Source organism: Lissotriton vulgaris, chromosome 2_1 (genome assembly GCF_964263255.1).
Source record: "Lissotriton vulgaris chromosome 2_1, aLisVul1.2, whole genome shotgun sequence".
Classification (NCBI taxonomy): domain Eukaryota; kingdom Metazoa; phylum Chordata; class Amphibia; order Caudata; family Salamandridae; genus Lissotriton; species Lissotriton vulgaris.
The window spans coordinates 1,109,917,435-1,109,943,233 of record NC_141687.1 but is presented as its reverse complement, the minus strand read 5'-3'; positions in this window follow the sequence as shown (position 1 = coordinate 1,109,943,233).

Genomic DNA, 25,799 nt, shown 5'->3' with positions numbered 1-25,799 from the left:
TACCTCTGGACTTCAACAATCTCTTCCGGTGCAGCCCCTGCACGTCTCGTGGTCTGCCCGGGGACGGATCTTCGAAAACAACTCGCCCGGGAGTGAAGGAGGAGCTGGGGGGGAGGAGTGAGGAGGGGGAGGAGGCCTATGCAAGGTCCCACCCCTCCTGTCCAGCTTCAGCCCTCACACCTCTCCGGTTTCTCCTGTCAGGGGCGGCTGTAGCCGTATTATTTTTTGAGAGTATTTAATGTTTTTTGTTTCGTAGATTGTGGAGTCTATTGCTGTATGTTAAAAACACACACACTTGCTTATTACTCGTTTTTAGCTCGTTGTTACTAATTTTGGTGTGGCTCTGCGTGCATCTTTGTGCTATATAGCAGAACACGGTCTTCACGTTTTTCCTAGTTGTCTGTAACGAAGGTGGAGCACTACGCAATTCTATGCGCTTTACAGCAGAACCATAAAGTGAACCAGTCCCTGAAGTATTTCAACGTTTAGGCTGGAAGAAAGTGATGCATGACTTCTTTGTGCACATTTTGTTTCTGCAAAGCAAGCCTTATCCATGGAGCATGCCTCTGGCTGGTGCGCGAACCATCCCTTTAGCCGTGCATGTACACTTGGTTATCACAAGGCACAGACGCTTGGTTTTCACAGTGCATGCATGCTTGTGTTTTTTACAGTGGATGTACACTTGGTTTTCACCGTGGATGCAAACTTAGTTTTCACTGTAGATGCACACTTAGTTTTCACAGTAGATGCACACTTAGTTTTCACAGTAGATGCAGACATGGTTTTCCCAGTGGGTGCACTCTTAGGTTTTCATTGGGAATACACACAGGGTTTTCACCGTCCTCACTCTATCTATCACCCTCATATTATCTATCTATCGCCTTGTGAGAAGTTGGCCTGATATGCAGTGCTCACTATTCTAGTGATCACTATGCATCAGTCCAAACGACCCTTATGGTGATTGGTTGTAAGTCAACCTTAGACCAGCTATCCTAGTAGCGTGGATACGAGCAGTCTTCGGGCTAAACTCTAGAGGGCGTGTTAAGCCAGCTGTTATACCATCACATATCCCTTGAACACCAAGTGAAAGGACACCACACAAGTGTTATGAAAATAAACAGTGTATTTATTAGAATCACAACAGCCCTGTACTCTTTATGAGGACAGGGTACTAAGCACACAACAGAACTCTTAGGAAAATACTTCAAGTGCACAATCTATACAAATGCCTGAGGGCACGGAAAGTTTAGTGGTCTCGGGCGGACCCGATAAGGCAAGTCGGAAGCGGTAGGGACTCGGGACCCTTAAATAAGGAGGCTATGCGGGCACCGAAATGCCGAAGTTACCTAGCCCAAGGGCTACGGCTGCACAAGTCCTTACAGACGTCGGGAGTCCTCTCTGACGAGCCAGGAGCCGGAAGGAAGGAGTTGCTGGCCGGCGACCAGTGGAGATAGTTCATAGAGATCCAAGCCTGGATCAGAGATGGATGACACCTGAAAGCAGAGGGGACCAAGTTCGTACTACTAGCCAGTAGTCAGAGGGTACCAGGAGAGCACCGGATGATCGTCACCTCGACTAGGTGAGTGGGCGATGCTAGGCTCTGCAGTCTCACGGACCAGGAGGCGTTGTCGGCGACCAGGATGGAGGGGCGAGCTGTCCCACGAAGGTTGATCCTGTCGGCGTCGCTGGGCCCAGGATTGGGGCAACAAGCCTTGGCAAATTCAGGGCCACGTGGTGGACCTAAAATGGCGTCTTGAGTGGACCAGGAGGGTCCGGGGTGCTCCTCTCTCAGAAGGGAGCAAGGGCCAGTCTGAAGCAACCAGACCAGCAGCGTTGGTTGTTGGGCGTCGTCAAGAAGGCCACAAGCCAGCGGCTAGTAACCAGACAACGTGATTAGTGGCAAAAGCAGAAGGGCCCCACACAGATCGTGGCGATGCTGGGAGGCTGCACTTCGGTGCTGGAGCTGCTCAGGGTCGGGGCTTCTCGGACCCCAAAGCACCCACCAGACGATCCCTCGGCGGTCGTGCTGGTTAAGAAATCGTGCATGTTTTGATGATGGCCGGTCCGTCGAGGTCTCGTCGCACCCACGGATCTCAGCTGAGCTGACGATGTGGGTAGAGGTCAGAGGTGCCAGGGAAGCCGGTTCTCGTCGAGCTGGGCAGTCGGATTCCTGAGCAAGGACTTGCAGCAAACCGCAGAGTTCTTAGATGGTGCCTGCGGATGCAGGGTGACTACTCCTTAGCCACAAGGGAGAAATCTTGAGAAGAGTCGAGAGTTCCTTTCGTAGAAAGTATTCTTGATTCAAAGATGATCTAATTTGGAAGGGTCCCCACTCCTGCCTTTATCCTAAAGAAAGGGGTGGGTACGCGACTAGGTCCTGCCCTAGGGGTGGGACCAGGAAGGGGGGTGGTTACACCCCTCTCCTATGTCGGACTTTCCCCAGGTCAGGGGCTGGGGTGCCCCTGGAACTGGTTCTAGCCGGCAGATGCGTAGTGAGCACCGGGGTGCCACTCCGCAGTCACCTTCCTGTAAAGCCCTGCCTACCCAGGATACACAAAACCCTGTCTGGGATGGTGCGAGCACCGCCCCGGACAGGAAACCCTTTGTCCAAGCTCTCCTCGCTGGAAGGACTCCCAGCAGCAGGAGGTCAGACTCGTGTCTGTGGTGGCAGCGTCCATTTTGTGGAGCTGAGGCTTCAGTTAACTTTAACCGGGGTTCACAGTTACGTACATGTCGTGTCCCTCTAAAAGGGTGGAATGCTAACCCCATCGCCAGCATTGGTGAGGGGTCAGTATCCCGATTCGTATGACACCTTACTCGACATGTCTTGATAACGCGATACCGAAGTTAGCGATATGGGATGCGTTATCATGGAACAGCCATTGGGTCTTGGTTCCGCAAGCTGCAACCGGGCTCGGCTCGTGCCAGAGCCCAATTCACACGATTCCACGCACTCTGCCTTCAGGATTGTCAAGGCCTGCCATAGGAGTGACTGATAGGAATTCGGGTGTCCATTTTAGGGTTAGATATAGGTATACTATATCTAAAGCAAAGGGCGAGTACGCCACCTTGCCCCAGCTGTCGTGCAGCCAGTTGTGTCAGATTTAGATGGCCATCCAGGGGTGGCATAATACATGCTTCAGCCCCTGGTAGGCCCTGGGTACACCGATGCCCTGAGTTACAGGGTCTGACAAGGTGGCCCAGTTCCAATTGGGGAATGCACCTAAGGTACACATGTCAATTTAGCGAGAGAACAGCTAGGCTGTGGGTCTGATTGGCAGGCCCACAGCCAGAGAAAGTCTTAAACCAGTGAAACAAAAGCAAAAAATCTGGGTGATCATAGGATTGCAGACACTACTCTCCTACATGACCCCCCCAACGTTGGGACAATAAGCCAACCTTGACCAGGTGAGTATTCTTGTTCTAAGTGGAAATACCTGGAGAGCCCATCTGCATTGCCATGATCAGTGCCAGGTCTATGCTCCACTGTGAAGTCCATCCCCTGTAGGGAAATGGACTACCTAAGCAGTTTGGGGTTTTCACCCTTCATCTGATTTAGCCATAAGAGGGGCTTATGGTCGGTCTGAATCTTGAAATGAGTGCCAAACAAGTATGGCCTCAGTTTCTTCAGGGCCCAAACCACAGCAAAGGCCTCCCTCTCAATAGCTGACCAATTTTTCTCTCTGGGGGTCAGCCGTCTGCTTATAAAAGCAATGGGCTGGTCATTACCATCAAAATTCAGTTGAGATAGAACAGCTCCCACACCCAACTCAGAAGCATCTGTTTGGACAATGAATGGTTTGGAGTAGTCTGGACTCTTGAGGATAGGTGCCGTGCACATGGCCTGTTTTAGGTCATCGAATGCTTTTTGACAGCTCGCTGTCCACTGAACCTTTTTTGGCATTTTCTTACTTGTCAGTTCATTAAGCGGAGTCACAATCGACCCGTAATTTCTGACAAACTTTCGGTAGTAACCAGTCAGGCCCAAGAAAGTTCGAACCTGAGTCTCGGTGGTTGGAGGAGCTCATTCCCTGATTGACTGTATTTTTCTCTCCAGTGGTTGAACTTGGCCTCCACCTACAAGGTGGCCCAAGTATACAACCTGTGTCTGCCCTATCTGGCACTTGGTGGCCTTGATAGTGAGACCTGCTGCTTGCAGAGCCTCTAACACGTTCCTCAGGTGGACCAGGTGATCCTCCCAGGTGGAGCTAAAGACATCAATATCGTCAAGATACGCCGCACAGAAGTCATCCAGCCCAGTGAGAACGTGATTCACCAGCCTTTGGAAGGTGGCAGGTGCATTTTTCAAACCAAAGTGCATTACCACAAATTGATAATGCCCACCAGGGGTAGAAAATGCTGTCTTGGACTTGGCGTCCTCAGCTAACCTGATTTGCCTATACCCAGCTGTCAGGTCAAACGTACTTAAGTAGTTGGCAGAAGCCAGTCTATCTATAAGCTCATCTGCCCTTGGTATTGGGTGGGCGTAAAGCCATAGTGACTGCATTGAGACCCCTGTAGTCTACGCAGAACCTCATCTCTTTCTTACCACCCGGGGTGTGAGGCTTCGGCACTAGAACTACGGGACTAGCCCAAGGGCTATCCGAGGGTTCAATGACTCCCAACTCTAACATTTTCTGCACTTCAGTTTTGATGCAGTCTCTAATGTGATCGGGCTGCCTGTAGATTTTACTCTTGACGGGCAAGCTGTCACCAGTGTCAACCTCATGGGTGCACCAATTGGTCTGACTGGGTGTTAGAGAGAACATATGCCGGAAGGATTGAAGAACCTGTTTACAATCCTTCTGTTGATGTTCAGAGAGGCTGCCACAAAAGACAACACCGTCCACTGATCCATCATCAGGATTCTGAGTGAGCAGGTCTGGGAGAGGGTCACTCTCTTCCTCCTGTCCCTCATCTATGGCCATGAGCAAGCTCATGTCCTTCCTGTCGACATATGCTTTGAGCCGGTTAACATGGAGCACCCTGTGGGGGCTCCGGGGAGTGCCAAGGTCCACCAGGTAGGTGACCTCTCCCTTTTGCTCAAGAATCGTGTGGGGCCCAGACCATTTGTCTTTGAGTGCTGCTGGGGCCACTGGCTCCAACACCCACACCTTCTGTCCAGGCTGGTAAACAGGCAGGACAGCCTTTTGGTCATGCCAAGCTTTTTGGAGTTCTTGGCTGGCCTTAAGGTTTTCAGATGCCTTTTCCATGTACTCAGCCATCAGAGAGCGGAGACCAAGCACATAGTCCACTATGTTGGTTGCAGGCTTTTTGAGAGGTCTCTCCCATCCTTCCTTCACCAAACACAGGGGTCCTCTTACAGGATGCCCGTACAAAAGTTCAAAAGGGCTGTAGCCAACCCCCTTCTGTGGGACTTCTCTATAAGCGAATAAAAGGCAGGGAATCAGGACGTCCCATCCACGCCGGAGCTTTTCAGGTAGTCCATGAATCATCCCTTTTAGGGTCCTGTTGAACCGCTGAACAAGCCCATTGCATTGTGGATGATAGGGTGTGGTGAACTTGTAGTTGACACCACATTCCTTCCACATAGCAGTCAAGTAGCTCGACATGAAGTTTGCACCTCTGTCAGAGACAACCTCCTTAGGGAAGCCCACTCTGGAGAACACTCCAACTAGGGCTCTTGCCACAACAGGTGCTGTAGTGGTCCTAAGGGGAATAGCTTCAGGATACCTGGTGGCATGATCCACTACCACCAGTATAAACTGGTGCCCTGATGCTGTTTGGGGTTCCATTGGACCGACAATGTCAATCCCCACTCGTTCAAAGGGCACCCCCACCACAGGCATTGGTATAAGGGGGGCCTTTGTTGTGCCACCTGACTTACCACTGGCTTGGCAAGTGACACAGGAGCGACAAAACTCCTTGGTATCCTCGTTCATGTGAGGCCAGTGAAAGTGTGAGACAAGCCTGTCCCACGTCTTCGTCTGGCCTAAGTGTCCTGCTAAGGGAATCTCGTGGGCCAAGGTAAGAAGAAAACCACGCTGAGACAAGGGGATAACCAGCCTCCTGGTCATGCCAGGCTTGGGGTCTCTTGCCTCAGTGTACAGGAGTCCATCCTCCCAGTATACCTTGTGGGTACCTGTGGCGTTCCCAGCAGCCTCAGCAGCAGCCTGCTGTCTGAGGGGTTCAAGGGAAGGGCAGTCTAACTGGTCCTTCCCCAGGTCTTCTCATGAGGGTCCCCCTGAGCCCAGAAACTCAACTTGATCAAGTTCGAGTTCTTTAGGTTCAGTTTCCCGCAATTCCTGGAGGTCAGCCTCCTCTGAGACTTGATCCTCGACCTGGGGCAAGGGGGAAGGCGATGCCTTAACCCGGCTGCTCTTCTTCTTGGGGGGTGGCTGGTCCATTGTTCCAGGATCCAGCACCTGTTCAGTGGGGCATCTTCTGGCCTGTGACCTAGTCACAGCAAGCACATGTGCTGGCAAGCCTAACATCTCCATGTGAGTCCTATGCTCCACATCTGACCATTGTGATGACTCCAAATCATTGCCCAGCAAACAATCCACTGGGAGGTCTGAACTAACAACAACCTTTTTCTGGCCATTTACCCCTCCCCAGGAGAAAGCAACAATCGCCATACTATGACTGGTAGTGACGTTGCTGGCATTGGTCACCAGGAAATCTGTACCTGGCATGATCTGTCCAGGGTCCACAAAGTTAGGCGTCACCGGCACAAGTGTCCCTATAGGCCTGAGCCATTTTTCCATTTATTAAAGGCGTCTGTCGGTATTTGCCCAAGGTATTGGGACTGACATCAGGGGAGATATCCACATCCCCTGTACAGACAAGGACAGCCTGAGTGAGTGTGCCAACTAAGTTGTCACACCCCTCAGAACCCAAGGTTAACCCAACTAGTCCCTTGGGAGGTGCACTACTACTGCTGGCTGTACTAGGGGGCACAGGTGCCTTAGGGGCTGCAGTAGCAGGAGTCTGCCCTCCTTTCTTGGTGCACTCACTAAACCAGTGAGATTTACTCTTACAGTATTGGCACCACCTTTTCGATTGTCCTTCTTGATTCTTCTTTTTCTGGGAAGCCTAAACCCCCCCCTCTTTGGGTTGTTGGGGACCTGTCGAAGACTTCTGGTCATTTTGCTCCCCTTTAGAATCTTTACCCTTCTGGTCTGCTTTCTTCTGACCACCGTGGTTCTGGCCCTGGTTTTGCTTAACCCTTGTTCTGACCCATCTGTCTGCCTTATTTCCCAATTCTTGGGGAGAGGTCAGATCCGAGTCGACAAGGTGCTGATGCAACAACTGGTTCTGACAATTGTTTAAAATCTGTTCTCGCATGATCAAATTATACAATCCTGTGTAATCAGTAACCTTACTGCCCAGCAACCAGCCCTCCAAAGCCTTAGTGAAACAATCGACTAAATCAGACCAGTCCTGAGACTGAGTTTTCTGGGTATCCCTGAACAGCAACCTGTACTGCTCAGTGGTTAGGCCGAACCCATCAATCAGTGTGTTCTTCAGGACCTGGTAATCGTTAGCGTCCTCAGCTCTAGTAGTGAGGAGCTTATCTCTACCTTTACCTTCAAAGGAGAGCCACAAGATAGCTGCCCACTGACTTTGGGGGACGCACTGTACAGTGCAGGCCCGCTCCAAAGCAGTAATCCATTTGTGGATGTCATCCCTTTGCTTAAAGGGGGGCACTATCTTACTCAGGTGTCTAGTGTCTAAACTCCTGTTTTCCCGTGGGGGAATGCTGCCACCAGTGGGGTTTTTCCCACTCAATTCTTGCTCTCTAGCAAAGGCGAGTCTTTCTTTGGCCAGGGCAAGTTCTTCCCTCTCGATGCTCAGATTGACTTCCCGCTCTTTAGCTTTGTACACTCTCCTCTGAGGGGATGTCATCCCTCTTCGAGAAGAGCCTCGAAAGCCATTGGTTCGAACGGATCTATTAGAGCCTCTCGACAGAGACCTAACTTGTCCATTCCCAATGTTAAGCTGGCCTGAGAGTGGTCCCAGGGGTCTCCTAGTACCATTCTCGTGCCTGCTTAAGTTGTCCCTAGTTAGCTGGCTAACTACTACTGGACCTTTGTCTGCCTTGTCCCCAGATGTCACTGGCTCCTCGTCCTCCTCTTCACCTTCTGCGGAGAGATGGATAAGGTCAGGGTCACCTAGGGTTCCCTCGAGGGGGGGCATATTCCCTTCTGGATGAGAAGGGTCGGTGTTACCAGCCCTCCTAGCATCATAAGTCTCCAAGAGACCAATCAGAAATGGAATGGTAGGGTTTGCACCCTGTTTTAGCTTCCGAGATGTACAGATTTGTCGCATCTCTTGGAAGCTAAGTGCAGCATATCTGGAAGTGACCTGTGGAAGGTCGACTGACACAAGGGGAGACTCAGTGTTTCCTCCTTTGTCCGACATGCTGCTTCTAGTGTGGTGTAAGTGATGCACCTACCTACACTATATGTTTACCTACTGATCCCTTGCTAGGAGTTGTAGCCAAGGTGTGCTAAGCCTTGAGGAGCTACAACAGCTGGTTCAGTAGAACTCAGAGTATTCTAAGCTAAGTTATATGTACCTGGAGTACTTATGCGATCTTTCACAAGATATTCTTAGGATATGCGTGGTAAAACAACAGCAAGCTCAAATCCCAACCGCTGCTCACCAATGTGAGAAGTTGGCCTGATATGCAGTGCTCACTATTCTAGTGATCACTATGCATCAGTCCAAACGACCCTTATGGTGATTGGTTGTAAGTCAACCTTAGACCAGCTATCCTAGTAGTGTGGATACGAGCAGTCTTCGGGCTAAACTCTAGAGGGCGTGTTAAGCCAGCTGTTATACCATCACATACCCCTTGAACTCCAAGTGAAAGGACACCACACAAGTGTTATGAAAATAAACAGTGTATTTATTAGAATCACAACAGCCCTGTACTCTTTATGAGGACAGGGTACTAAGCACACAACAGAACTCTTAGGAAAATACTTCAAGTGCACAATCTACACAAATGCCCGAGGGCACGGAAAGTTTAGTGGTCTCGGGCGGACCCGATAAGGCAAGTCGGAAGCGGTAGGGACTCGGGACCCTTAAATAAGGAGGCTATGCGGGCACCGAAATGCCGAAGCTACCTAGCCCAAGGGCTGCGGCTGCACAAGTCTTTACAGACGTCGGGAGTCCTCGCTGACGAGCCAGGAGCCGGAAGGAAGGAGTTGCTGGCCGGCGACCAGTGGAGATAGTTCATAGAGATCCAAGACTGGATCAGAGATGGCTGACACCTGAAAGCAGAGGGGACCAAGTTCATACTACTAGCCAGTAGTCAGAGGGTACCAGGAGGGCACCGGATGATCGTCACCTCGACTAGGTGAGTGGGCGACGCTAGGCTCTGCAGTCTCACGGACCGGGAGGCGTTGTCGGCGACCAGGATGGAGGTGCGAGCTGTCCCACGAAGGTTGATGCTGTCGGCGTTGCTGGGCCCAGGATTGGGGCAACAAGCCTTGGCAAATTCAGGGCCACGTGGTGGACCTAAAATGGCGTCTTGAGTGGACCAGGAGGGTCCGGGGTGCTCCTCTCTCAGAAGGGAGCAAGGGCCAGTCTGGAGCAACCAGACCAGCAGCGTTGGTTGTTGGGCGTTGTCAAGAAGGCCACAAGCCAGCGGCTAGTAACCAGACAACGTGATGAGCGGCAAAAGCAGAAGGGCCCCACACAGATCGTGGAGATGCTGGGAGGCTGCACTTCGGTGCTGGAGCTGCTCAGGGTCGGGGCTTCTCGGACCCCAAAGCACTCACCAGAGGATCCCTCAGCGGTCGTGCTGGTTAAGAAATCGTGCAGGTTTTGATGATGGCCGGTCCCTCGAGGTCTCGTCGCACCCACGGATCTCAGCTGAGCTGACCATGTGGGTAGAGGTCAGAGGTGCCAGGGAAGCCGGTTCTCGTCGAGCTGGGCAGTCGGATTCCTGAAGAAGGACTTGCAGCAAACCGCAGAGTTCTTAGATGGTGCCTGCGGATGCAGGGTGACTACTCCTTAGCCACAAGGGAGAAATCTTGAGAAGAGTCGAGAGTTCCTTTCGTAGAAAGTATTCTTGATTCAAAGATGATCTAATTTGGAAGGGTCCCCGCTCCTGCCTTTATCCTAAAGAAAGGGGTGGGTACGCGACTAGGTCCTGCCCTAGGGGTGGGACCAGGAAGGGGGGTGGTTACACCCCTCTCCCATGTCGGACTTTCCCCAGGTCAGGGGCTGGGGTGCCCCTGGAACTGGTTCTAGCCGGCAGATGCGTAGTGAGCACCGGGGTGCCACTCCGCAGTCACCTTCCTGTAAAGCCCTGCCTACCCAGGATACACAAAACCCTGTCTGGGATGGTGCGAGCACTGCCCCGGACAGGAAACCCTTTGTCCAAGCTCTCCTCGCTGGAAGGACTCCCAGCAGCAGGAGGTCAGACTCGTGTCTGTGGTGGCAGCGTCCATTTTGTGGAGCTGAGGCTTCAGTTAACTTTAACCGGGGTTCACAGTTACGTACATGTTGTGTCCCTCTAGAAGGGTGGAATGCTAACCCCATCACCAGCATTGGTGAGGGGTCAGTATCCCGATTCGTATGACACCTTACTCGACATGTCTTGATAACGCGATACCGAAGTTAGCGATATGGGATGCGTTATCATGGAACAGCCATTGGGTCTTGGTTCCGCAAGCTGCAACTGGGCTCGGCTCGTGCCAGAGCCCAATTCACACGATTCCACGCACTCTGCCTTCAGGATTGTCAAGGCCTGCACTAGGAGTGACTGATAGGAATTCGGGTGTCCATTTTAGGGTTAGATATAGGTATACTATATCTAAAGCAAAGGGCGAGTACGCCACCTTGCCCCAGCTGTCGTGCAGCCAGTTGTGTCAGATTTAGATGGCCATCCAGGGGTGGCATAATACATGCTTCAGCCCCTGGTAGGCCCTGGGTACACCGATGCCCTGAGTTGCAGGGTCTGACAAGGTGGCCCAGTTCCAATTGGGTAATGCACCTAAGGTACACATGTCAATTTAGCGAGAGAACAGCTAGGCTGTGGGTCTGATTGGCAGGCCCACAGCCAGAGAAAGTCGTAAACCAGTGAAACAAAAGCAAAAAATCTGGGTGATCATAGGATTGCAGACCCTACTCTACTACAGCCCTCACTCTATCTATCTATCTATCTATCTATCTATCTATCTATCTATCTATCTATCTATCTATTTATCTATCTATTTATCTATCTATCTATCTATCTATCTATCTATCTATCTATCTATCTATCTATCTATCTATCTATCTATCTATCTATCTATCTATCTATCTATCTATCTATCTATCTATCTATCTATCTATCTATCTATCTATCTATCTATCTATCTATCTATCTATCTATCTATCTATCTATCTATCTATCTATCTATCTCCCTCACTCTATCTATCTATCGCCCTCACTCTATCTATCTATCTATCTATCTAATATCAATCATCAATCGCCCTCACTCTATCTATCTATCGCCCTCACTCTATCTATCTATGTATCTATCTATCGCTCTCACTCTATCTATCTGTCTATTGCCCTCTATCTATCTATCTATCTATCTATCTATCTATCTATCTATCTATCTATCTATCTATCTATCTATCTATCTATCTAATATCAATCGCCCTCACTCTATCTATCTATCGCCCTCACTCTATCTATCTATGTATCTATCTATCGCTCTCACTCTATCGCTCTATCTGACTATCGCCCTCTATCTATCTATCTATCTATCTATCTATCTAATATCAATCGCCCTCACTCTATCTATCTATCGCCCTCACTCTATCTATCTATGTATCTATCTATCGCTCTCACTCTATCGCTCTATCTGACTATCGCCCTCTATCTATCTATCTATCTATCTATCTATCTATCTATCTATCTATCTATCTATCTATCTATCTATCTATCTATCTATCTATCTATCTATCTATCTATCTATCTATCTATCTATCTATCTATCTATCTATCTATCGCATCACCACAGCATCACTCAGCACGACCACAGCATCACTCAGCACGACCATAGCATCACTCAGGGTCACCACAACATCACTATGCGCTACCACAGCATCACTGAACGCCACAGCATCACTCGTCGCCACCACAACATCACTCAGCGCCACCACAGCATCAATCTGTGCAACCATTTAACAACAACTGGTTCAAATATGTTCTCTCAATGTTTCAAGATTTATTACAAATGTCACAAAAAGATGTTATTATTTCACTTATGTTCTTGGATTTTCATCACAATAAAATACACTGAACATAATCTTCACAAACGTTATTTACAAAAGATTTAGCTATTGCCATTATAAATTACAATAACTTTGCTTTAAGTATTAATTATTTAGAAAAATTAAAAGCCATTGTTATTTGTAATATCAATACATCTAATTCACGTAAATACAACACATATTGCATTACAAATGCTTTAGGTGTCACATTTCCGAAAGTTAAAGCTATTGGCATTGTAAATGACAAAGCTATTAATTTCGCTATTTTAAAAACCAACACATAAATAAAAAAATTGTCATTTACAATACCAATAGCTCAAACTTTCCTAATGCGAGACCTATTGCATTCATTGTAAATGCTTGTTTCAATGTTGTTTCTTTCTGTTCATTCATTTTCAAAATTGTTGTTTCCGTGTGAATTTTATCTTGACCACTTTCTGTGTTTACTTCCTTGTTCTTATCATTTTCCGTGTTTTTGCAAATATCTTTCTTTGCTGAGGTCAATGTATGTGTGAGTGTAATTTCAGTGTGCCCAGTTTAGTGTTCTCAGTTTCTGATGATGTCTTCGCCATATTTTCTACTGCTATTCTCCCAGTGTCCTCCTCACTGTTATTTGTTTTTGTGTTTCCTTCACTGTTATCATTTTCCTTGTACCGGTTCTCTTTTGTCAGTTTCTATATTTCCATTTTCCCTGTTGGTTTCACTGTGTAATTCTTCCCTGTTAACTAACAGCCAATGTTTGTCATGGTTCACTTTAAACAGCTTCTTGTGTACTTTTTCACTACCGTGGTTGCCTTGATTTGCTTGGCTCCATTTCTGTGTGTCTTTCTGCACTGCTGATCACAGTGGCTTGTTTAGATTACATTAAATATACAGACATCTGCTGTAATGAGAGCAAAGCCACAACTCCTACCAATCAGAACATACTTTATATAGAAAAATGATTCATAAACAGAGCCATTTTTTTAGAACCCAGGAAATGTATTTTTTATTTGAAATCCAATAGTTACAGAAGAAGTCTGTGTGCCCAGCTGCATATATTACACACGAGAGCTCGGCTTTCTTCATAACTGCTTGTGCCCTCCAAAATTCTATTATTTCAGAACTGGGGAGACAGCAGTCGTGCTTCTGCGCATGTACTGCTTTTAATCGCTCACATTGTCTTCGATGAGGATGTACTCTCTAGCGATGAGTACCGGACCATTTCAGGGTGTTGGGGTGGAGAGAGGAACAAATGGTGTCTGTAGGCGTGACGAGTGAGTGCAAACAATAAAATAAGCTGTAGAGTTATTGCTATGTTCTTTAGATGTTTGATGCCCAGGATCAAACTGGGACAGAAAATAGGCCCGGCACCAAAATAAAAGTGGTCTCGTTAGTGAATTAGTTAGCTAATGAAGTGGCCCATGTCTTCAAGTTGTGGCAGTTTTGAACATGTAAAGGCACTCTAGGGCGTATTTAAGGGGAGTAAGTGCAGGGCACTGCCCTATGTCAAAGTGCAATCGCAGGAATGTGCCGTATCTATGAAATATGGCGCATTCCTGTCCTTTCCCCTGTGCTGGCACCATTTCAGTGGCCTAGCACCAATGCAGGCATCCTTGCACCATGGTGCAAGGGTGCCTGTGCTTTCAGCGGGATTGGTTTTGTGCAGAAAAGGGCATCTTCCTGCTCAAAAACAATCCTAGGAGGAGTTTTCTCTTTCTATGTGTGCTGCAGAATACACCACAAATAAAAAGAGAAAAAAACAAGGGTAAATAAACGTATTTCTCCTAGTCATGCCTCACCTCGGGAAGCATAAGGGTTTGGTGCATCACCAGGTTTACATGGTCTTTTAAATCTGGGGATGCGTCAAAATCCATGGGTGTTGTATTGGAACTGTAACACCCATGGAATGCTTCCGTAGGGCTGAGCAAGGCACCAAAGCAATTTGTACACGTTGCCTTACTCCATATCTGTGAGGCCATTCAAAGCCACACAAAGTGGCTTTGCATTACCTCATATTTGTATTTTTATCATCTACTTTTTTAACCTATTTTTATTTTTACAACTGTATTTTGTATTTTACTATGTATGCTTTTATGATTCACTATGTGATATCGAATAAAGCTTATCTTGGCCTCATAAATATGATTTGGTAGTTTGCGCCACCGTTGCATCTCACAAAGTGAGGCAACTGCAACACAAGGGGCTCATAAATATGCCCCTCTATATATATGTTTTGCAGGATATGGATGACTACAAGCATTTGTGATGCTGCAGGCATTGCTTAATTTGAAAGTCAAAAGGGCTATCCCTAGAAACAATTGTCAAAGAAAGGAACTATTGCCACAACTATTATAGCATTCACTCACCCCAAGCACTCAATGTGTCAACTAAATCACCGGTCACAAACTAGATCATAACGTTTACAGTCTATTTTATTTAAAAATATATTCGTTAAAAATTCAGTAAGAATTCTATTTGAATCTACTGAACACATCAATATAAAAACATCTTATAAGAAAATTTTACTTTTTTTAAAAACAGAAGAAAAATATAGTACAGTTTCATATGTAGAATATAAGAAAGAGACAATGCATATATATCACATTAAAAATGAAGAACACAATACATTTTCCTAATCCACAAGAGTAATCATACAGTATATCACAAATCAAACAGAACAAACAACATATGTAAATACATATAGATAAGAGCTGAGTTACTATACTTAACTCCACATGTACGTACCTTGCAGATATTTTTATATGTGGAAATATTTGACTCAATATTCTTGCACCAATTGTGTAGTCAATAACCTGACATACACCTGCAGTCATGAGATTAGTCAGGGATTTGTTGACCACCAATCGGGTATGTAGGGGGGTCTCTCTTATATTTGCAGTATCTCCAAGGCTGGGTTTACATAGTCATATGGGTTAGATAGAGTGACGGCTCTTAGAGGGAGTGCTGCGGGGCAGTGAGGCGGGCAAGGTAGGGACAGGGTGGGGGGTAGTAAACGCCAGCATATGGCCGGACGGACTTAAGCAAATAAATAAATAATAAAACAAATTACATTGCACGTGCTGCATTGCCATTTGGCATTGCAGCGCGCGCAATGTAATTCGTTTTATTAATTTATTTACTTAACTCCGTTCAGCCATATACCGTAGTTTACTACCCCCCACCCTGCCCCTCCCCTGCCCTCCCCACTGCCCCGCAGCACTCCCTCGAGGAGCCGCCACTGGTCAGACAAACTAATGTCATGCCATCATGTATGTACTCTGTCTAGCATGCAGTTAGCAATATCAGGGTCTAACGACAAGGGCTTGGACTCCCAAAGATTCAGGTTTGAGTGGAGCTTGTCACAGCTGATCTGTGTAGGAGTATGTTATGAGAATGGGGGCGCTTTTTCAGAGAGGTGGCAAAAGAATAAGCAGTGGTAGTGAGACACAGGATTTTGAATTTGATTCTCTCTCTTAATAGGACAATTGATGAGTCTCTTGGAGAAGACATACTATTAGCATTGGGGGACATAGGAGGCACTAGCAGAGACCATGAAAAAAAGGGTGAAAAGCACTGTTGTGTCTGGGTCTTTAGTGCTTATTGTTCACATGGCAAGGTTATCTGTGTGCCCACTGCTCTATCCACAGCAATTGCTTCTTCATGCCTCCTCCATGGGATTCCATTGCTGTTAATAAGTCCTAAAAATGTAGAGTTGGGAGTGCTCCAATAGATCATAGTGTTCGGAACGCTACAAAAAAACAAGATAGAAAGTGTGTTACAAGGCTTTTCATGCTCTCCCTCACTTCAGATGTACACAGTTGTATTAACCATTTCACTAATTTGCCCTCTTCTTCGAAATCTCACCTTAACACCTTTCTTTTCTATTTTTTAGCAACTTTGTAGGATCCACCCATCCTGGGGCGGTATTAAAGAGAGTGCCCTGGCGGCACAACGGGTGCTTGCTACCGCTTTGTATGCCCCAAGGCATCTGCAGCCTCTTCTGTTACACCGATTGCACTGGTGCGCATAAAGCTCCAGCCCTATCTTCAAGGGACTTTCCCTCATTTGCATGGGAGGTTTGCCCCATTCAAATGAGGAAACCTCTTTGCCTCTGTGCCCGTGCCATATTACAGAAGCGGGCGCAAAGGCAAAGAAGCTGTCAGGGGGCATACTGACAGTGCGACACCTAAAAGATGGCACACTATCAGTGCACCACCTGATGGCAGCCCTCTCTGGGAAGAAAGGGGGTACCATGGACCCCCCAGACATCTCTAATCCCTCTTCAAATTACAGGTGAGGGCCACCTGCATTGTGAAAACATAGAGCAGCTTCAAAGCAGCCGCTCTGTTTTTCACAAGAATGTACTGCCCCTAGGACAGCGCGAGCTCGCACCACCCTGGCGGCAGTGCATTTCATGTAAGAGGGCTCACTTTCCCTGTTTGCACCTGGCACACCTGTTTAAAGGTGCGTCAGGCACAACCAGGTAAAGTACACACTGTAAATAATAGGGACCCAGATGTGTGATGGAGCTTTGTGGTCGTAAGAGGATGCTCTTTTGACAGTGCCTTTAAAGTGATAGTCATAGCATCCAATAGCTGCTTTGTGAGATTGTCTGGGGAAAGAGCTACTGGCTTCAGCCTGGGCTTCCAACGTTACGTCAATGGATATTTGCACAGTAGAAAATTCATCCGTTGTGTGGCCTCACTGTGTATCCTTGAGACATCAGTCTGAAGTGATTGATCAAGAGGAGGGTCCCACATAGCATTGGTGGGGAATGCATACTTTTAAGAGTGTGGAATGTTTTCACTGAGGTATTCAGTAGGACGTGTGGGGATCTTGTGACCTTCAAGCCTAAACTGTGTGAATGTTTAGTGTGCAGTGATTTGTCTCTGCATTCTGGATCACAGAGGAGGTTCAGGTGAGACCCTCTACCTAAGCATTGACCAGGTAATGGGTTGTGTACACTTACAAATGACCTAGCTGGCTTCATGTCAGAGTCTTTCTAGTGGAATATTTGTGGATCTTCATCTAGAGTGCATTGATCCTGGTTAAGGTTATTATGCAGCCATGTTGCCTCTGGTTCCTGTCTCCCTATCTCCTTGTACTTGAAGCATGACTCTGCCTTTCTTGCACTGATTCTGTTTCTCATGGTTGCAACCTCCCTGTGTTGGGTCAGATGTTGTTTGTCCAAAAGTCTCTCAGTCTTGAGAATCCCTCTGTCCTTGTAACCCCTGTAAGTGTGTCTCTATGACATATTGTTATTCTCGTCAGACCAGAGTCTTTTCTGAGTTTCTCTTTACGCGCCATATTTGTCTCTGAGGTTGTCTACCCCACGGCCACTTGCTCCCTTGTTCATTGTTGCATGGCTTTGCCAGACAGACAAACAGAAAGATTAAAAAACAGGCAGAAGATTAAAGCATAGTTTTGATGCTTGTGACTAATGCTAAATAGCCCTGCTCTCCGTTACAGCTGAGAGCTAGCTCTGCTGTCAGAGATGGGCGAGAGACGTGCTGTCAGCACTGAATGAGATATTAGCCAGTAGAGCATGGGATTGTTCTGCCAAATGTGAGGAGTATCTCAGCTGCCTTTGAAAAAAGGGGGATAGCAGTGCTGGCTTTGGAAAGTTAGTTGTAACTTTGCTGTCAGTGAAAGGTGAGAGGTAATTGTGCTGTCTGTGCTGAGAATAAGTCAACTAAGAAAGGGCTGGCTCTGACAGATGGTGAACGTGTGGGCTACTGCACCTGTCTCTTGAACAATGACAGTCTCCAGTCTGTTACTTTCATCGTGATGCTAAATTCTCAGAAGTCTGCTGGTGTGTGCAGTAGCGACATAGCATCCGAGATGCTGATTTTCACCAAGATGATACATCTATCTGCAGGCACGTGCAGCCGTCTGTGTACTCTATCACTGTTCAATGCAGTTATCTGCCAGACAAAGAGTGTAGAGAGAGTTGAATGTTGTGTGAGGTAGTGGACTGTCAGTTCCTCATTTCCCTGAAGCATTTGGGATTTTGGGAGGAAAGGGACACCAGCATTTGAGAAGCGCCTGTGTGTCCAGAGCTTTGGCTCTGACCCTAGGTTTGCCGGTGTGACTGCTCCGATTACTCTGCAATTATATGGGGTGATCAGGTTTGAACACGCATCAATCTGTAACACTGAAAAATCTAGGATCTGACCAATTTATTCCAGAGTTCTGTAAAAACTGCGTGTTAGCAAGAGTAGCTGGCTAGCAACACAGTCACAGGACCACAGAGTCACACATGCATTCAGGCACATACACAAACACAACTTGTGTATGGCCTTCACTCCACCGGAAGTCATTTTCCAAACATCGAGCCGACCCTGCCAGTGCCTTAGTCCATGATGAGGCTGAAGAGATGCGAGGGAGAGAATTGCCTATCTAGAGTCACCAGGAAGAAGTAGGGGATGGTGTTATAATGTTCCTTTCCTGCCCCCACAGCATACACTTGAGCCTCTGTATATTCGTAACAGCTTTATTGCATTTATACAAGCTTTCGCTAACATAGAGCGCCGAGCGTCTTATCCAGATCAGCTCCGGTCGCCAACTGCCGATTGTCCTTTCGCGCCTTCGCTTCCCTCAGCATCTGCGCATGCGTGCGCCTCCCGCTCTCGTCTACGGGGCGTGACGCGTCCTCGCGTACACACTCGTAGACTATATCTATATCTATCTATATCTGGAGGGCATGGTGACTGCCCTCCCGCTGCGGGTGTACCTTACCGGTATGTTGTCTTCTGCTTCTCTCTCACCCAGTACTCTCTCACCATCTCTCTGATCTTCTCCTTGTACTTCACCAGCCGGTGTGTAGTCCCTGTTGGTGGACTCTGTGATGGGAGATTCCATTTCTCTGTCCTCTTCTACACCTTCACACAGTTCGTTTGCGTTATGAACCCAGGAAGGTCTTATTTCTCCAGACTCCACTTGTATCTCCTCTTCCTCTGATTTGGGCCACCTTACTTTTTTGTTGACTCTAGCCATGCGGTCTTGGGACCACACCTTGCCGTCGCTGAGGAGAGCTGCCCTGCCTCGCACCTCCTTGACCTGTAAGGGTTGACTATATTTGCTTTCTCCTTTCTTTTGTAGAGTGGGCAGTTTGACCTTGACCCATTCTCCCTCTTCCAGCTCTGTATCCTTTGTGTTTCGTCGTTTGTCATAATGGGCAGCATAAGTCTTCTGGGCCTTTTCAAGGTTGTGCTGAACCACCGCTGGGGACCACTTGCTGGTGATGGTCTTCTCCCTCCACACGACATTGTCCCGGGTGAACGGGAGTCGCCCTCTCAGTACTTGGAAGGGGCTGTACCCCACCACCGTGGGGGTGATCCTGTAAGCCCACAGCATGCTCATTACTTCGGTCTCCCAGTCTTTTCCCTGCGAGATGGCTGCTTGTATGGAGCCCATTAGCACACGGTTGAACCGCTCCGCATGGCCGTTGCATGCTGGGTGGTAGATGGCTGTGTGCTTTGACTCAATCCCGTTCCTCTTCATAAATCGTGTCCACTTGTCCGAGACAAATTGCGGTCCATTGTCACTAAGAATGGATTTGGGTATACCTTCTCTTAAGAACAAGGACGTCAGAAATTTCAGTACTGTGTCCGTGTCCATGGATTCTTGTATGTCCACTTCAGGCCATTTTGAATACTTGTCTATCACCACACATAGATATTTGTTTACACCTCTGCTGTCCAGGACAGGCCCAAGTATGTCGATGGCCACGTTCTCCCAGGGGTTTTGTGGGGTCTCGAACTTTCCCAAGGCTGGTCTGAGTGGTCATAGAATTTTGTCCGCTCCTTGACATTGCCCGCACTCTCTCACTTGTCTTTCTATGTGGGCATCCATGCCTGGCCACCAATACATTTGCTTGACTCGTGCCTTGGTCTTTACGATGCCCAGATGTCCTTCATGTAGTTGTTTCAACAATCTGGGTATCAGTACTTCCGGTGGTACTACCCTTTCTCCTCTGTATAGGAAGACTCCTGAATCACTCAGGGACAGTTCCTCTCTCATCTCGTAGAACCTCCACACTCCTTCTGTGAGCTTCTTCTTGTCCGGCCATCCAGACGTAAGGTGTCTTTTTATCTCTACTTTCTCCGCATCTTGTTCGTAAGCAGCCGCCCATTCTTGACAGCTGATCGTCATCTCATAGTCTTCCATGCTGGCTACCATCTCCTCTTTGTCCGGGGCCGCCTCCGGCGCATCCTCCATCGCCGCAGCTCGGCTGAGGTAATCTGCCACTCTGTTTTGAGTTCCCGGTAGATATTCCACGTCATAAGTGTAATCAAGTAGTTTTAGTGTCATTTTAGCAATTCTTGGGGTCGCGGTATCATGGCCCGAAGACGTCAGGACTTTGATCAGGGGCTTGTGATCAGTTTGGAGCTTGAATCTTGTACCCCAAATGAACTGTCGAAACTTGCCCATGGCCCAAGTGACCGCCAGCATCTCCTTTTCAATGACACTGTACCTTTGTTCCGTCGGAGATAGAGCGCGTGAAGCAAAACTGATGGTTTCTATGGATCCATCCTCCCTCTCCTGTGCCAAGACAGCCCCTAAGCCTTTGTCACTTGCATCGGTCGTCACTATGGTTTTGCCTGAGGGGGCGTATCCTTGCAGTGGAACAGCTTGGCTGATGCAGTCCTTCACCGTTTCAAATTCGTTTTGCGCTTCCGAGTCCCATTCAAACTTCGCCTTGTCTCTGATGAGTTGACGCATTCTGTATGTTCTGGTGGCAAAATGCCTCACGAACTTGCTATAATACTCGGCCATTCCAAGGAATGACCGCACTTCCTCCTTGGTACTCGGGGCTTTGGCATTCCTGATGGCCTTCACATTTTGTTCCTTCGGGGAAATGCCATGTGTCCCAATTTCGTGTCCCAAGTACGTGACTGAGGGCATTCCAATCTTACATTTGCTCCACTCTGCAGTTAAGCCTTTGTCTTGCAACACCTCTAGGACTCTGGTTAGTTTCCTGTCGTGATCCCCTTTGGTGGAGCCCATCACCAGAATGTCATCCTGGAAGTACTGCACCCCTGAGATGTCCTTAAACAACCGATGCATCAACTTCTGAAATACGGCTGCTGCAGATGCCAGACCAAAGGGCATCCTTCGGAATTGATAGCACCCGAAGGGCGTGATAAAGGAGGTGTACTTCCTACTCGTGGGATGCAGCTCAATTTGATAGTATGCCGACGTGAGATCTATGGTGGAGAAATGGGTGATACCTTTTGTTCTTGCCAGCATCTCCTCAATTCTGGGAAGGGGAAACCTCTCCACAATGAGGCATTTGTTGAGCTCTCGAAGGTCCACACAGAGACGAACCTTCCCATTTGGTTTCTTGACTACCACCAAGGGGGATAGCCACTCCGAACTGTCCACCGGCTCTATGATGCCTTGTTTCTCCAGCCTCTGAAGTTCTTGTTGCACAGCTTCACTTGTGGATATTGGGATGTTCCTGACTTTGTGTACCACAGGTACAGCCCCCTCCTTGAGGACCATTTTGTGGACAAATTTGTCCAGTTTTCCGACTGTGCCCTCAAATACCTTGGGGTATGCAGATTTCCAGTCTCCTTCTTTCGTCCGTTAATAGTATCTGTTCTTTCCCGCCCGGGTTGAGAATGATTCCTAGATCCCCTGCGTCTCTCCATCCAAGTACCGAAGGGCCTTTCTCTGCGACGTACAGAGTGCATGTAGCTGACCTCCCTCTGAATTCGAACGTGAAGTCTCGGCATCCCACCAAGGGAATGGCGTTCTCTGTGTATGAGATGGGCCTGATGTCCGGCGGCAGTAGGTCTGGCCCCACTACCGGTGCGAAGTCTTCATCCCATATGGATCGTTGTACGATGGTCCATGGAGAACCTGAGTCGACAGCAACGTGTACCTTCACTCCCCCAATGAGCATGTCCGTGCGGGGCTTATCTCTGCGCTTCCCTGTCACCTCCAGCACCTGGTCCTCAATACACAGCACCATTTCTCCGTCTTCTAGGTCGTCTTCCTCGCAGATTTCCGAAGTCGCAGCTTCCACACACTTGACCGTGGTCCTCTTTCCCTTCTTGCGGCATACTTTTTCAAAATGGCCGACCAGGCCGCAGAACGCGCATCTGGCGCGAAACGCAGGACAGCGTTTATCCTGAGCAGAGTGCGCTGTGCTACCACATCTATAACACAAGAATTTGCTGTCTGTGCTGGGGCCGCCCGTCTGTTTCCCGGTCCATTATGTCTCCTTCCTCTGTTCTCCGTACGTTCCTTTTTGTTTGCTGGACGTTGAGGCCTCGTCTATCTTGTTGATCATCTGCCTCTGCGTGCTTTCTCTTTTGGCCGCATCTGCGCCGCGTTTTGACATTTCCGCTTTTTTTACCATTGCCATGACCTCCTTGAGCGAGGTCTCATTCTGTGCCCATAGTTTGTCCTGGACGGCCCTGCTGGTGGTATGCATGACTATCTGGTCTTTGATGTACTCATCCTGTAGAGCAGCATATTGGCACGTGATGGCCAGACGTCGGAGCGCGGCCACGTAGTCGTCTATGGACTCGCCTGCCTCTTGCTTCCTTTGTTGAAAATTATAACGGTCTATGGAAACACAGACCGCTGGGCGGTAGTGGTTGTCCAAGTCTTCTAGTGCATTTTTGAAGACATCCGTCTCTGTTGCACCCCTTTCCTTGGGCACTATGTTTGCGAACACTCTCACCCCTTCCGGGCCTAGATTGTGGAGTAACAGTCTCTTTTTTCTTGCTGGGGTGTATTCCTCTCCGTTTTCGTCCTCTAGTGCTTCAATGTAGTTCTTAAAGTATTCCCTCCAATCCTCCCATTTTAGCTGGGGTTCCCCTGGTCTGGGTAGGAACGGGATGGGGGCCAACAGGGCTGATGCTTGATTCGCCATTTTGGCTTCACCTCTGTGGTCTGCCTCTCGGGCTATGGGTTGGTTGGGCCCACTGGATGCTCCTGCACTCCCTGCCGTGTCACCTTGACCCCTGGGGCTCCCTGGGGTGTTATCCCTTATTGCCTGCGTGAGGTTGTCTGTTTGCGCCACCTCCTCTGGCTGTGGGGTGGTGCCTTTGGTTGCCAGGGTGCTGGGTGTGTGCCCTTTTCCCTCCGTAAGCACTGACCTGGTTCCTTGTGGCTTGTGTCCTTGCATGGGGTGCCTTTGCGCTGCTGCCACGCTCTATGCTTTTGCTGGTTTGCAGGTTGCTGTTCTGTCCAGCAGGCTGGTGTGGGGTTGGTGAGGTTTGATGCTCCTCTCCACTGTGCTCGGTGGTGTTCGTGTCTCAGCCTCGTCGCCAATCTAATGTTCCTTTCCTGCCCCCACAGCATGCACTTGAGCCTCTGTATATTCGTAACAGCTTTATTGCATTTATACAAGCTTTCGCTAACATAGAGCGGCGAGCGTCTTATCCAGATCAGCTCCGGTCGCCAACTGCCGATTGTCCTTTCGCGCCTTCGCTTCCCTCAGCATCTGCGCATGCGTGCGCCTCCCGCTCTCGTCTACGGGGCGTGACGCGTCCTCGCGTACACGCTCGTAGACTAGAGCGCACACCACAGGTGTCACTGCAGAGAGAGACTGATCTGGACAGGTATATTGTTTCATTACTTTTCAGCATGCGCTCTTCGTGGACATCATTTGGAGGTAGTCAGGGGTTGCAGCTGTGGCCGCTAATTTGCTCGCTGCTACTCCTGCCACTTCCTTTATGACCCCTGGCCTCAGAGGGGACAAAAAATGTTGCCCCCTATGAGGATTGGGGTAATAAAGAAAGAGCCAGTAGTAGCAGGGAGCAAGTTAAAGGCACAGCTGTGACCCCAGACTACCTTCAAATGACATCTATGATGCTCTCAGAGAATGCATGTCTGTGCAGTCCCTCTCCTTCACCCCTGCCATCCTCCGGTTCTCGCTCTTTTTCACCCAGCTCCCTTCCTCCGTTTCCCACTCTGTTGTATTTTAGCCTCTTCATTGTGTCAAAACCCATCCCGCTCTTCCTTATGTTAAAACCCAACACGCACTCACTTTTGTCTCAAAATCCACTATCCCTCCTGTCTAGGTCCTGTTGTAGCGTGTGGGCCAGACCCACTTAAACATGAGTCTGGCCCATCCAAACATGAACATGGCCCATTAGTGACGACATAAGGGCCAACAGAAAATGCCCACTGTAATTAAAAACATTCCAGGAGTTGCGTAGTTGAGCCAGGGGCCTACTTCGCAGGAACCCCCAAACACACACCTCCTTTTAGAGAGGTGGGCTGTGTCTCTGACCACTAGTGCAGAATCATAGGGGCGAGGGGAGTAAATCCTGTCCTTTGGCACAGAGTAACTTTTACCTGCCGTCCGGCTGCATGGATCTTGCCTTTTCTATTCAGCATTAGAGAAAATTAGTTTATTCTGCTACATCTTAACCTTTCCTGGCCCCTGCAGTGTGTGGTTATTTGTTCTTTGCTTTTAAAATCTGCAAAGATCAAGCAAGACACATACTCGGTATATGCTTCATTCAAAATCTTCCTTTTCATTATTTTCATGGCCCAGAGACAGGACCGATGGAAGACAGCAATAAAAATATGAAGCTAATTCTGGTGATTAATAATCCTGCTGGAGAGCAATCAGAGGTTTGTCTGTTGGGTGTTTTGACATGCAGTCACAAAACTGTATTTGATGTGGATTGCTCAGTGGGTTAATGCCTTTGTCACAGAGATACTTTTGTTACTTGCAGTTCTTAAGTTGCGATCCTAATATATGAGAGTAACTTATGACCTGTCATCTAAGAGCTGCATACAAACTGAATGGTACAGTCTTTCATGATCCTAAAGTTGCTTAAAAGAGTTTGTTTGGGCTGATATACATTTTTATTAGTAAAGCCAACCCCAAACCCTGTGGTATGTTTTAAATCCTGAGTTTGTGCTTCTTCAGACCAAACCCTCTTAAATATACAGCCCACCAGTATGGATGACATGTGATTCCTAAACCTTGTAATTGTCATTGCCTTATGTGATATTTCCTATTGACTGATTTATAAACTTGCATAATTCCATTGTCTCTGTGTAATGTGTACATGATGTAAAGTACTGTGACACCCTATACTGATATGAATAGCGTCATGCAACAAATGAAATGCATATGAGAGAGGGGTTACAGAAAGATGAAGGGCACTGTTGGAGGGTGGTAGTAATCATATCTGGGGAGAAAGAGGTCATTATGGGGTGCCAAAAAAGACTTTTGCACCAGCTCTAAAGCCGGCCTTGACATTGCCTTTCTGTTTTCGGGTTTTTAATTAGCAGTCGAGTCATTAGGGCAACTGAGGAAAATATTTTAAAGTGCAGACTAATTATATTTACTGTTATATTCAGTGTTTTAAGTTTGAATGTGATTTTACTAATAATGAATGTGGAGCAGGACATTGGCTGGTATGGGGCTGGGGCCCAAGGTCAGCTGTGAGATAAAGCGCACATGAAAGGGATGATAGGAAAGTGGATAATTAGGCCTGGAAGGGAGTGTGTTGCAGAATCTGGAGTCAGGTAGAGGTACAATTGAAGAAGGATTCTCTCTGAAGGCTGACAAAGTAGGCCCTGGCAGTGTCACACGC